The following is an 11,401-nucleotide window of genomic DNA, read 5'->3' as shown; positions in this document are numbered from 1 at the left end:
AAATTCTGCCACATGTATGTTTGTGCATTTTGCTGTGAGTGTCTACCATCATACTTCATCTTTAATATTTCTGTAAGGGCTCAGGAACACGATTGTTGGATGTTTTGCAGTCTGCAAATTGCGAATCTGCAAAACATGGATACTGGGTGTGTGCATTCCATATTTTGCGGAACGGAACATCTGGCCTCTAATAGAACAGTCTTATCCTTGTTTGTAATGCCGACAATAATAGGACATGTTCTATCATTTTGCATAACGGCCATGCGGAGATACAGACATGGGGCAAGTTTTATCATTAGCTCAAGTCAGAATAATGGAGTGAAAAAGTCGCACATTTTTGCGCAATCGCTTAAACTGCGCAAAAATTTGCGACTTTTATTGGCTCTGCACTATGCTCGCCAGTTTTCTGAAAGTGGGCGTGTTTTCTTATGTAAATGAATCTCTAGACAGATTTACTATTGCGACTATTTAAAAAGTCGCAAAAAAATGCGCAATTTCACTCCAGTGAGGACCATGCTCATCTTATGCGACTTTTTAATAGAACATGCGACTTTTTCGTAAAGACGTGCGACTTTTGTAAAGCTGCTTAGTGACCTATAAACTGCTACCGTCAAACCACATTTATTACAGTCTTAAAGGGCCGATAATAAATCTGACTTGGCTAAAACTGACTTTAGCCATATGTGAAAATGGAGTGAGCGGTCAGAGTCATGATAAATCTGGCCCATGGAGTCATTTCCATTTTATGTGGCCCCATTGAAGTGAATGGTTTCACATACAGGCCACAAAAACAAATGCTACGGACACAGAAAGAAAATACGTTTGTGTGCAGGAGCCCTAAGGTGGGCCCCCAGAATCAGTTACACTGGTGGGCCCTAGGTACCCCAGTCCGACACTGCTTGCTAGTGAAAAGGCACCCTTCATTTCTGATTGTGACTTGTTTATTACAGGTAATGCTTTTCCTTTTGGACCTTATATATCTTAGGGGGGTAATATAGTAACATAGTACCGTATTTTTCGCCCCATAAGAACGCACTTTTTCCCCCCAAAAGTGGGGGGAAAATGCCCCTGCGTCTTATGAGGCGAATGCTTCCATTTTACATCGCAGTCTGCAATGCTGCAGCATCGCAGCCTGCGATGTATGAGCGGAGAGAGAGAGGGAGCTGGAGTCCGGAACTAAGGGCGAAGCCCTTTGCAGTCACTGTACTCTTACACCGGGCCCCGCCGCTCACTGCAGTATTTTTAGACATTAATCCTTAACCTGTTAATAAGTTTAACTAAAGCTGCGCTCTCCCCTGTTCCCCTGTATCAGTACAGCACTTACTAACAAGCTTCCATAGCAGGCAGAGCGGACGGCAGCAGTAACGTCACTCACTGATTTTGCGCGCCTGCTCCTCTCACTTTATGAATAAAGCAGGCGCGCAACGTCAGTGAGTGATGTTACTGCTGCCGTCTGCTCTGCCTGCTATGGAAGCTTGTTAGTAAGTGCTGTACTGATACAGGGGAACAGGGGAGAGCGCAGCGTTAGGCTACTTTCACACCTGCGTTCGGGTGTCCGCTCGTGAGCTCCGTTTGAAGGGGCTCACAAGCGGCCCTGAACGCATCCGTCCAGCCCTAATGCATTCTGAGTGGACGCGCATCCGCTCAGAATGCATCAGTCTGGCGGCGTTCAGCCTCCGCTCCGCTCAGCAAGCGGACACCTGAACGCTGCTTGCAGCGTTCGGGTGTCCGCCTGGCCGTGCGGAGGCAAGCGGATCCGTCCAGACTTACAATGTAAGTCAATGGGGACGGATCCGTTTGAAGATGACACTATATGGCTCAATCTTCAAACGATCCGTCCCCCATTGACTTTCAATGTAAAGTCTGGACGGATCCGTTCAGGCTACTTTCACACTTAGAATTTTTTCTAAGTTATAATGCAGACGGATACAAACGTCTGCATTTTATAGGAGCGGATCCGTCTGAGCATACATCAGACGGACCCGCTCTGAACAGTAGTGTGAAAGTAGCCTTAGTTGAACTTATTAACAACTTAAGGATTAATATTTATAAATACTGCGGTGAGCGGAGGGCCAGTGTATTGGGGGACACTGTTATGAGGGGCATCTGTGGATGACACATATATAGCAGTGTCATCCACAGATCCCCTTATAACAGTGCCATCCACAGATCCCCCACCCCATAACAATGCCATCCACAGATCCCCCACCCTATAGCAGTGCCATCCACAGATCCCCCATAACAGTGCCATCCACAGATTCCCCATAACAGTGCCATCCACAGATCCCCCACATGACAGTGCATCATCCACAGATCCCCCATAATAGTGTCATGCACAGACCACCATTAGTTCAAAACCCACCAAAAGCACACCTTTTGGTTCAAAAATATTTTTTTCTTATTTTCCTCCTCAAAAACCTAGGTGCGTCTTAGTTATAGGGCGAAAAATACGGTATATAAGGCCGAAAAAAGACTTTTGTCCATCCAGTTCAGCCTGATATCCTGCAAGTTGATCCAGAGAAAGGCAAAACAAAAAACTGTGAGGTAGAAGCCAATTCTCCCCACTTAAGGGGGAAAAAATTCCTTCCCAACTCCTTTCAGGCAATCAGATAACTCCCTGGATCAACGACCCATCTCTAGTAGCTATAGCCTGTAATATTATTACTAGAGATGGGATGGGGGATTTGTCGAATCCACGAATCCCTTGAATCTTGCTGGATTCGTGGACTCGAATCCCGGCGTAATTTACCGGATACGAATCCGACGAATCCCGGTGGGGCCCAGACTGTCACGACTGTGACTGATCCAGACAGGTCTGGGAGGAGAAGGTCGCAGCGACTTGCTACTCGCGATAGCTTGTGAGTTTGCTCCGTGGTTCAGGGTATGTCATCTGGGTTTTGCCTTGTGAACCTTTTTGTCCTGACTGGGAGTTTGTAGGCATCCTTCTCAGGTGAGTCCTGTCTGCCACTCCCAGCTACTATATTAGTTTCACTTTCACTTGCAGTCATTGCCAGATATAGTCCTTACTTCCAGTGCTACTCTGACCTTGGAAGGAGATCGTTTGATGGTGTTGCTGTGGAGCTCTTGTCCGGCGTGGACTGCCGTGTTTGGGATCGCCTTCTCTGCTCTTGACTGGATAAGTCTATCTCTGCTGTTGTTTGTTTGTTGCTGTCTTCCCCTGTTGTTTTCCTAGACATGAGTGATGGTGACTAGCGCTCCCATCGGCCTTTCCCCAGTCCAGTCTTGTTAGGGCGACTGAGGGTTTAGGCATCCTGCTCGCCGCACGGGTTCACACCCCGTCTAGGGTATCAGGGCAGACAGGTGCCAGCTTAGGTTTAGTCAGGGGTGGCCATTCTATTTCGCATCCGTAGATAAGGGTCCCCCTTCCCCTCCATCTGGTGCGACACGACTGCTGCTGGGATAGCGGTCGTGACACAGACTGGTGGTGGCGGCGGCAGGGCACAGCAGAAGATGAGCGCTTCGCTGCTGCGACAGGGGAGGGAGAGGCATTTCCTTTCCCTGTTCCTCTGATAGGCTGCCGGCACAAGGCCCGCAGCCTATCAGAGGCCGGTGCAGGCGGCGCGATGACGTCATGGCGCCGCCTGAGCCGTACAGTGCAGGACACAGGCCAGAAGAGGCCTGCATCGCAGCGGAGGTAAGTAATTTTTTATTTTTTTATCTGTTACTGGCACATTGGCGAGGGGGAGAGGTGAGAGGCACTATGATACTACTGGCACATTGGGGGGAGGCACTATGATACTGGCACATTATGGGGGGAGATGGCACTATGATAATGGCACATTGGGGGGGGAGATGGCACTATGATAATGGCACATTGGGGGGGGGGGAGATGGCACTATGATAATGGCACATTGGGGGGGGAGATGGCACTATGATGGCACATTGGGGGGGGGGAGATGGCACTATGATACTGGCACATTATGGGGGGAGATGGCACTATGATAATGGCACATTGGGGGGGGGGAGATGGCACTATGATACTGGCACATTGGGGGGGAGATGGCACTATGATACTGGCACATTGGGGGGGAGATGGCACTATGATACTGGCACATTGGGGGGGGGGGGATGGCACTATGATACCGGCACATGGGGGGGAGGAGAGAGGCACTCCGCACTTGATACTGGCACATGGGGGGGGGAGGAGAGAGGCACTTGATACTGGCACATTGGGGGGGAGATGGCACTATGATACTGGCACATTGGGGGGGGAGATGGCACTATGATACTGGCACATTGGGGGGGAGATGGCACTATGATACTGGCACATTGGGGGGGGGGATGGCACTATGATACCGGCACATGGGGGGGAGGAGAGAGGCACTCCGCACTTGATACTGGCACATGGGGGGGAGGAGAGAGGCACTTGATACTGGCACATTGGGGGGGAGATGGCACTATGATACTGGCACATTGGGGGGGAGATGGCACTATGATACTGGCACATTGGGGGGGGGGGGGTGGCACTATGATACCGGCACATGGGGGGGAGGAGAGAGGCACTTGATACTGGCACATGATTAGGAGGGCATCTATGGGGACACCTACTGGCACATTATTGGGTGGCACTGTGGGGCCACTTCTTATTGGCACATTATTGGGGGGCACTATGGGGGCATCTATTGAGGCCACAAAGAAGGGGTATTTTATATGGGGGGCTCTGTGTGGTACTAGTATTATCAGGGGTATTATCTGTTTCTGCAGTATAGTATTGGGGAGCACAGCGGAACAGTATTGTGGTAGGATGATTTGTCCAGAAGATGCGAGGATGATGGAAAAGTAGTAAACAAAGATTTTTATTTTTTTTCAAACTGCAGAGACGAAAAATGGCTGAAAAATGGTGTCTGGTCTGAAGGTCTGAAAGGAGAAGATGAGGAAAGAGAACATCTACATCAAAGGAGACGTCACTGGATGTAAGAGGTATGTGGCGCTGTATTACCCTGTATGTTCTGTAGTTATAGGAGCAGGGGCGTAACGATCGCGGTCATAGAGGGTGCGACCGTGACAGGGGTGGAGATGGAGGTTCAGACAAACTGACGCGGTCTGACTTTGTTTCTTACACCGTTCACACAATTATGTACAGGATTCGTAGGATTCGAGATTCAAAAGATTCGATATATTCGAGAACGTTTTCGGATCCGGATTCGGATTTGAAAAAAATTGGATTCGTCCCACCTCTAATTATTACACTCCAGAAATACATCCAGGCCCCTCTTGAACCCTTTTAGTGAACTCACCATCACCATCTCCTTTTTGACAAGCCTTGAAACACGACAAGGAAAACTGTCAGAGGAACCAATCAGAGCTCAGCTTCATAGGACTTCAGTAGCGTTTTTCAATAATGTATTAACAGAGCTGTAGCCGTCAGCAGCACACCTGATCCTGCACCAGGCACTACCCCAAAAAAGCTCAATCCCCAGTCCAGCAGTTAAGATCCACAGTTATCAGAGCAGATGAGCTCTATTCTATGCCATGTAGCAGTGATACATAATTAATGCACGCTGTCTCGTGATCCCGCTGTTCATCATTGCGAGGTGTGCACATTTAATTCGTTTGCCATGTGTTCTGCTGCCACATTTCTTCTTTATTACATAACACCATCACGCTTCAAGACGTCTCTCTCTTCAGCTCCCACATTACAAACAGGTGGGCAGGCGCGGGATACGAGCTCTCGGCCATCTTTCCATAAACCATATGTCTGCAAAGCTAAACCCATCCCATTATATTCAGTGGTTCATTACAGATCTGAGGAGGAATGATTCGGGCAATGTGTAACGTTTTCATACTTTGTAACCAATTACCCATTTCCTCACCCGATAAATGATGAGTCAAGCCAATGAGTTCTTCTGCCGGCTCGTTAAGCATCTGGTTAACATTTCCATGTAAGATTTCATATTTGCAATAAAAATCAAGGAGTCTCGATCCTGGAACTAGAAGGAGTAGCGCTTAACAATCCTCCAGTCGTTTGAAAGGCTTGTAAATGATAAAAGGAGTTGAGACCCCTGCCGTACATTTAAAGGGGTTGTCCCACGAAAAACATTCTACAGTTTTCAAACCAGCACCTGGATCTGAATACTTTTGTAATTGCATGTAATTAAAGATTTAGCATACTTACTGAGTTATTTCATAAAATGTATCTGTACAGCGCCACCTGTTGTTTTTTTATTTTTATTATTTCTCTGTCCTGCTCACTGAGAAGGTCGCACATGCTCAGTTTCATCCTTCAACTGCTTCCTGAGCTGTGATAGGGAGAATGGGGAGCAATGAATGTGGAGATCTCGGGATCCATGTGAGGTACGGGGCTGGTTCTAGCTTTCTTAGAAAGAGATTGCCATGCACTATATGATTTATGTTTCTCATTTTTTACATTTGCCATGGGAGAACCCCTTTAAGGTGCTTCTAATCTTTGCATAAAGAAAAGCTGAACGGCAAAGAGACTTTATCAGCAAATCTTCCAGTGACCTGCAATGACAGCCAACTCTCCTCCCAAAGTCCTAGGATGTACGTTCCCGATACTAAGCAATCCTCCAGGTTAGGCCTCATGCACACGACCGTTCCGTTTTTTGCGGTCCGCAATCCGCGGATCCGCAAAAAATGGTAGCCGCCCGTGTGCCTTCTGCAATTTCTGGATCGGAACGGGCAGTTGTCAATATAAATGCCTATTCTTGTCCGCAAAGCGCGGACAAGAATAGGACAGATTATATATTTTTTTTTGCGGGGCCGTGGAACGGAGCAACGGACGCGGACAGCACACGGAGTGCTGTCCGCATCTTTTGCAGCCCCATTGAAGTGAATGGGTCCGCTCGGATGCGGACCCAAACAACGGCCGTGTGCATGAGGCCTTACAGTGATAAGACAAGAACTTCATTATTGCCAGAGGAACCTAGAAAAGAAGCCGCTGTCTGGTCCTGCTCTCCCTTAACAGGAATCTTTCCAAGAAATGTGACTTATAGAAGGTATTGTTCCCATCCTCCCACCTTATAACTCTGTTAGTGTCACACAAAGCACCAAACAACGGCAATTATTGCTTTACAGCCTTCGGGATGACTAGGTGTACGGCGTAAAGATAATAGATGTGAAGGTTTAGCACTTCCAGACAGATCCAGTAATGACCTGGTTTAAAGCAGTTTTATAACTTTAAGGTGAATGTCCGCCTTGAACACAGTTTCGATTTATTAAACTAAATTGGTTCCAAATTCCATGCCGATTCATTTCTCCATATATCTTTGTAGTAGACATTGATGCTTTGTTTTCTCTGATATCGAGCTCCAAATCTTGTGTAAATTCAGAGCAAAATAATATAATTCTGTTTGCCTGACTTTGTGTTTATTGGCTTTCCGGTAGTTCTAGAGGAGAAACTGCAATTCTAGTGGACATGTGCATCCTCAGTCTCCCTAGCTGGTGGAGTTGATATGCAGGGGATACTTGTCTGGGTGGAGATAGTGCCGGACCAGTGTCAGGCACTATAAATTATGGCTTTAAAGGAGATGCAGTGTCGGAAAGTTACAAAACTGAAAGAGTGAAAAAGACATGGTCAATGATAGTGATCTCCGGAGGTCATAGAGGGAAGCAAAATAAAAAGGTATTTGGGGCACATGTCCAGGGGGTTAAAGGGGTTGTCTTTTTTACTATTGATGACCCATCCTCAGTATAGGATACATCAATAGGGAGTCGCACTCGCCAGATCTTGCGGTCAACCGGAATGCAGCAGCCCACCTGGAGCCCTAGATCCACAGAGGCTCCTGAGTATACAATCCAATAAGCGATGACTGAGGCAGCATGTCCGGTGAAAATCCCTTTATTGGGAACTGCTTACATGCAAAACGTGTTTACAGAAAAGTTGCTACGTTTCGGCTATAGTATAGCCTTTATCAAGCACAATGTGATCCCCAAATGACCCTGCTTAAAAAGTGCAAGCCACACCTCCCCAAACGGACGTGGCCAATCACATGATTCCATAAGACATTAATTATCCACAATATATCCAGGTGTGTGTATGTATAATCACTTAACATATACAAAGATATCCTCCCATGTGATGAGTGAATCGCTAAGGAACACATACCTCCGTGATGCACGCTTACATCGCGTCCCCCTGCATCCAGTGCGCATGTCCGGGGAGGCGGAGTCGTGCACTCACGTGCCCGGCGCCGATCAACAGTGCCGCCGAGCCGCCTCCAGCTCCTCCCCCAGACTGCGCTCTGTTACTAGGGACGCTTAGCAGACCGCCCGCCCAGAGCCGCTGTCAACAGACATCCCCATAATACTCTTGAAGCCCAGCGATCGTGTATCAATCCCCAGTTATGGAGGGGGGCATCGCGGAGCAGTGTTCAGTGTGCAGAACATAGTGACATAAGTGAATATAACCCTAAAGTTAAAAACAGGTACATATTAAAAATCACTATACTGAGTACAAATTCATCATACCGTCCCATGGACAACCTATATATTCCCCACATTATATTCAATATTCATCCCAAATGGTTGGAGTGCCTTCAGTTCAAAAATCCACTTCAGTTCCATCCTATGTAGGATTCAGTCCCTATCACCCCCACGTCTCATTTGCGGTTCCGAGTCAATGATCCGGAACCGCAGCTGATTGACCGAGTGTCCCCGCTCGACAAAATGCTTAGCTACAGGTTTATCCACTTGTGCCCTTCTAATGTTGCTCTTATGGGAGTTAATCTGCTCACGGGCCTCCATCGTGGTCTCACCTATATAGATGAGGCCACAAGGGCATGTGATCATATACACCACGTCACGAGATCTACATGTATAAAATTCTTTTATTTTATAGGATTTACCACTATCGGGATGGGCAAAGGTATCTCCTTTCACCATATTCCCACAGTTGCAGCAGCCAAGGCAGGGATAACTTCCCAACCTCCTTGGCGCCAGATACCTTTGTGCATCCCCTAGGGAATCCCTTGTGTCTGTCCTCACCAACTTATCTCGTAAATTGGCACCTCTTTTATACGCCATCATTGGGAAGTGCTCAAACTCACCTATTGTAGGTAACCCTTTCTGAAGGATATGCCACTCCTTACGTATAATGCGTGCAATCTCAGCACTGAGGGCAACTGTAGTGACCGACGACACGCACAGGGAGGAAAACAGGGAAAGCCCTGCCCAAGGGAGAGGGAAAGGTGGTGACCCCTAACTCACCTTGCGGCTGGCACCTGACTGCCCTGACGTCCCTAGACGGGTTCCTCACCCGTGCGGCGATCGCGTGCCTAAACCCTGGCTTTCCCTAATATGAGCCCTGGATAGTGAACAGGCCGGTGGGATCGCTAGTCCACACCACTATCACTAAGAGGGAAACACCAGGGAGAGGACAGACAAAACATACAAACACATACACCCAGGTGGGCGACCACAATAAACCAAAAAGGTCCAACAGGGATCTGGAGGGTAGCGTACTGGACCAACTACCAGCGAACGCAGCAACACAGCTCCAGAAGGTCAGAATAGATGTCCAGGCAGGAAGCTCTATCTCTGGCAACCAGAGAAGTGTGAGAGAGAAATATAAGGAGGTCTGGGAGTGCTGGACAAGGAACAGCTGAGGAGAAGGAGCTATGGATCCCTGAGTGAGCCAAAAGGGTTTGCTAAGCAAACCCAGAAAGCTACCATAAGGAAAACAGCCCTATCTTAAATAGAGCGTGCAGCCAACCGCTGCGACTTCCTGACCCTGGGTATAACGGAGTCAGGCGTGGTCCTTGACACCCTCGTGACAGTACCCCCCTCTCTACGAGGGGCCTCCGGACACTCAGGACCAGGTCTCCCAGGATGAGAGGCATGAAAAACCCGAACTAACCTGTCGGCGTTTACCTCAGACGCAGGAACCCACATTCTTTCCTCGGGTCCGTAACCTCTCCAATGCACCAGATATTGAAGAGAGCGGCGGACCCGACGAGAATTAACTATTTTGGATATCTGAAATTCTAGGTTACCATCCACGACAACAGGAGGGGGTGGCAGCGGTGATGGTTCTAGAGGTGGAACATATTTTTTGAGTAACGACTTATGAAAAACATTATGAATTTTAAAAGTCTGAGGTAACTCCAGGCGAAAAGCCACGGGGTTGATGATGGCTACAATTTTGTAAGGGCCAATAAACCTAGGACCCAGTTTCCAAGAGGGAACCTTCAATTTAATATTCCTAGTAGACAACCACACATAGTCATTCACTCCTAGGTCCGGACCTGGCGACCGTCTCTTATCAGCCATGCATTTGTATTTACCTCCCATATTTTTCAAGTTAGCTTGCACCTTCTGCCATACCGATGAAAGAGATGACGAAAACCGTTCCTCTTCGGGAACCCCAGAAGACCCCCCCTCTTTGAAAGTACAGAATTGGGGATGAAAACCATATGCACCAAGAAATGGTGACTTGCCAGTGGATTCCTGACGACGATTATTTATGGCAAACTCAGCTAACGGTAAATATGATGACCACAACTCTTGGTTTTCAGACACAAAACATCTTAGATATGTCTCAAGGTTTTGGTTGGTACGCTCAGTCTGTCCATTCGACTGAGGATGGAAAGCAGAGGAAAAGGACAAGTGTACCCCCAAACGAGAACAAAAAGCTTTCCAAAATTTAGAAATAAACTGGGTACCCCGATCCGAAACAACATCGGAGGGGACCCCGTGAAGCTTCACGATTTCACTGACGAATACCTGAGCAAGAGTCTTAGCATTAGGTAGTGCGGGTAACGCAATGAAGTGTACCATTTTGCTAAACCTGTCCACTACTACCAAAATAACTGTTTTACCCGCAGACAAAGGTAAGTCAGTGATAAAATCCATTGACAGATGTGTCCACGGTCTATTGGGAATGACGAGTGGTAATAGAGACCCTGCAGGACGTGTATGTGAAACTTTTGCGCGCGCACAGGTAGAACAAGAAGACACAAAATCCAATACATCCTGACGCAACCTTGGCCACCAAAAACGACGAGACAATAGTTCCAAGGTTGCTTTACTACCCGGGTGCCCAGCAAGTGCCGAATTATGATGTTCCTTTAATAATTCGAAACGTAAGTTCAACGGTACAATTTCTCTGAGGGGCAAGAGACCGGGGCGTCCCCCTGGGCCTCTAACACCTTCCCCTCCAAAACAGAGTGTACCGCAGAAACAACCACTCCTCTTTGAAGAATGGGTACCGGATCACTCACATTACCCCCTCCAGGGAAACAACGAGATAGTGCATCAGCCTTGGTGTTCTTTGCCCCAGGACGATAGGTAATCACAAAGTTAAACCTGGTAAAAAATAGCGACCACCTAGCCTGTCTAGGGGTGAGACGCTTAGCTGATTCGAGGTACAGAAGATTTTTGTGGTCCGTAATTACAGTGACTGGGTGGACTGCCCCCTCTAAGA

Source organism: Bufo bufo, chromosome 7, assembly GCF_905171765.1.
Source record: "Bufo bufo chromosome 7, aBufBuf1.1, whole genome shotgun sequence".
NCBI lineage: Eukaryota > Metazoa > Chordata > Amphibia > Anura > Bufonidae > Bufo > Bufo bufo.
The sequence above is the reverse complement of the archived record's forward strand: the minus strand, read 5'-3'. Positions refer to the sequence as shown.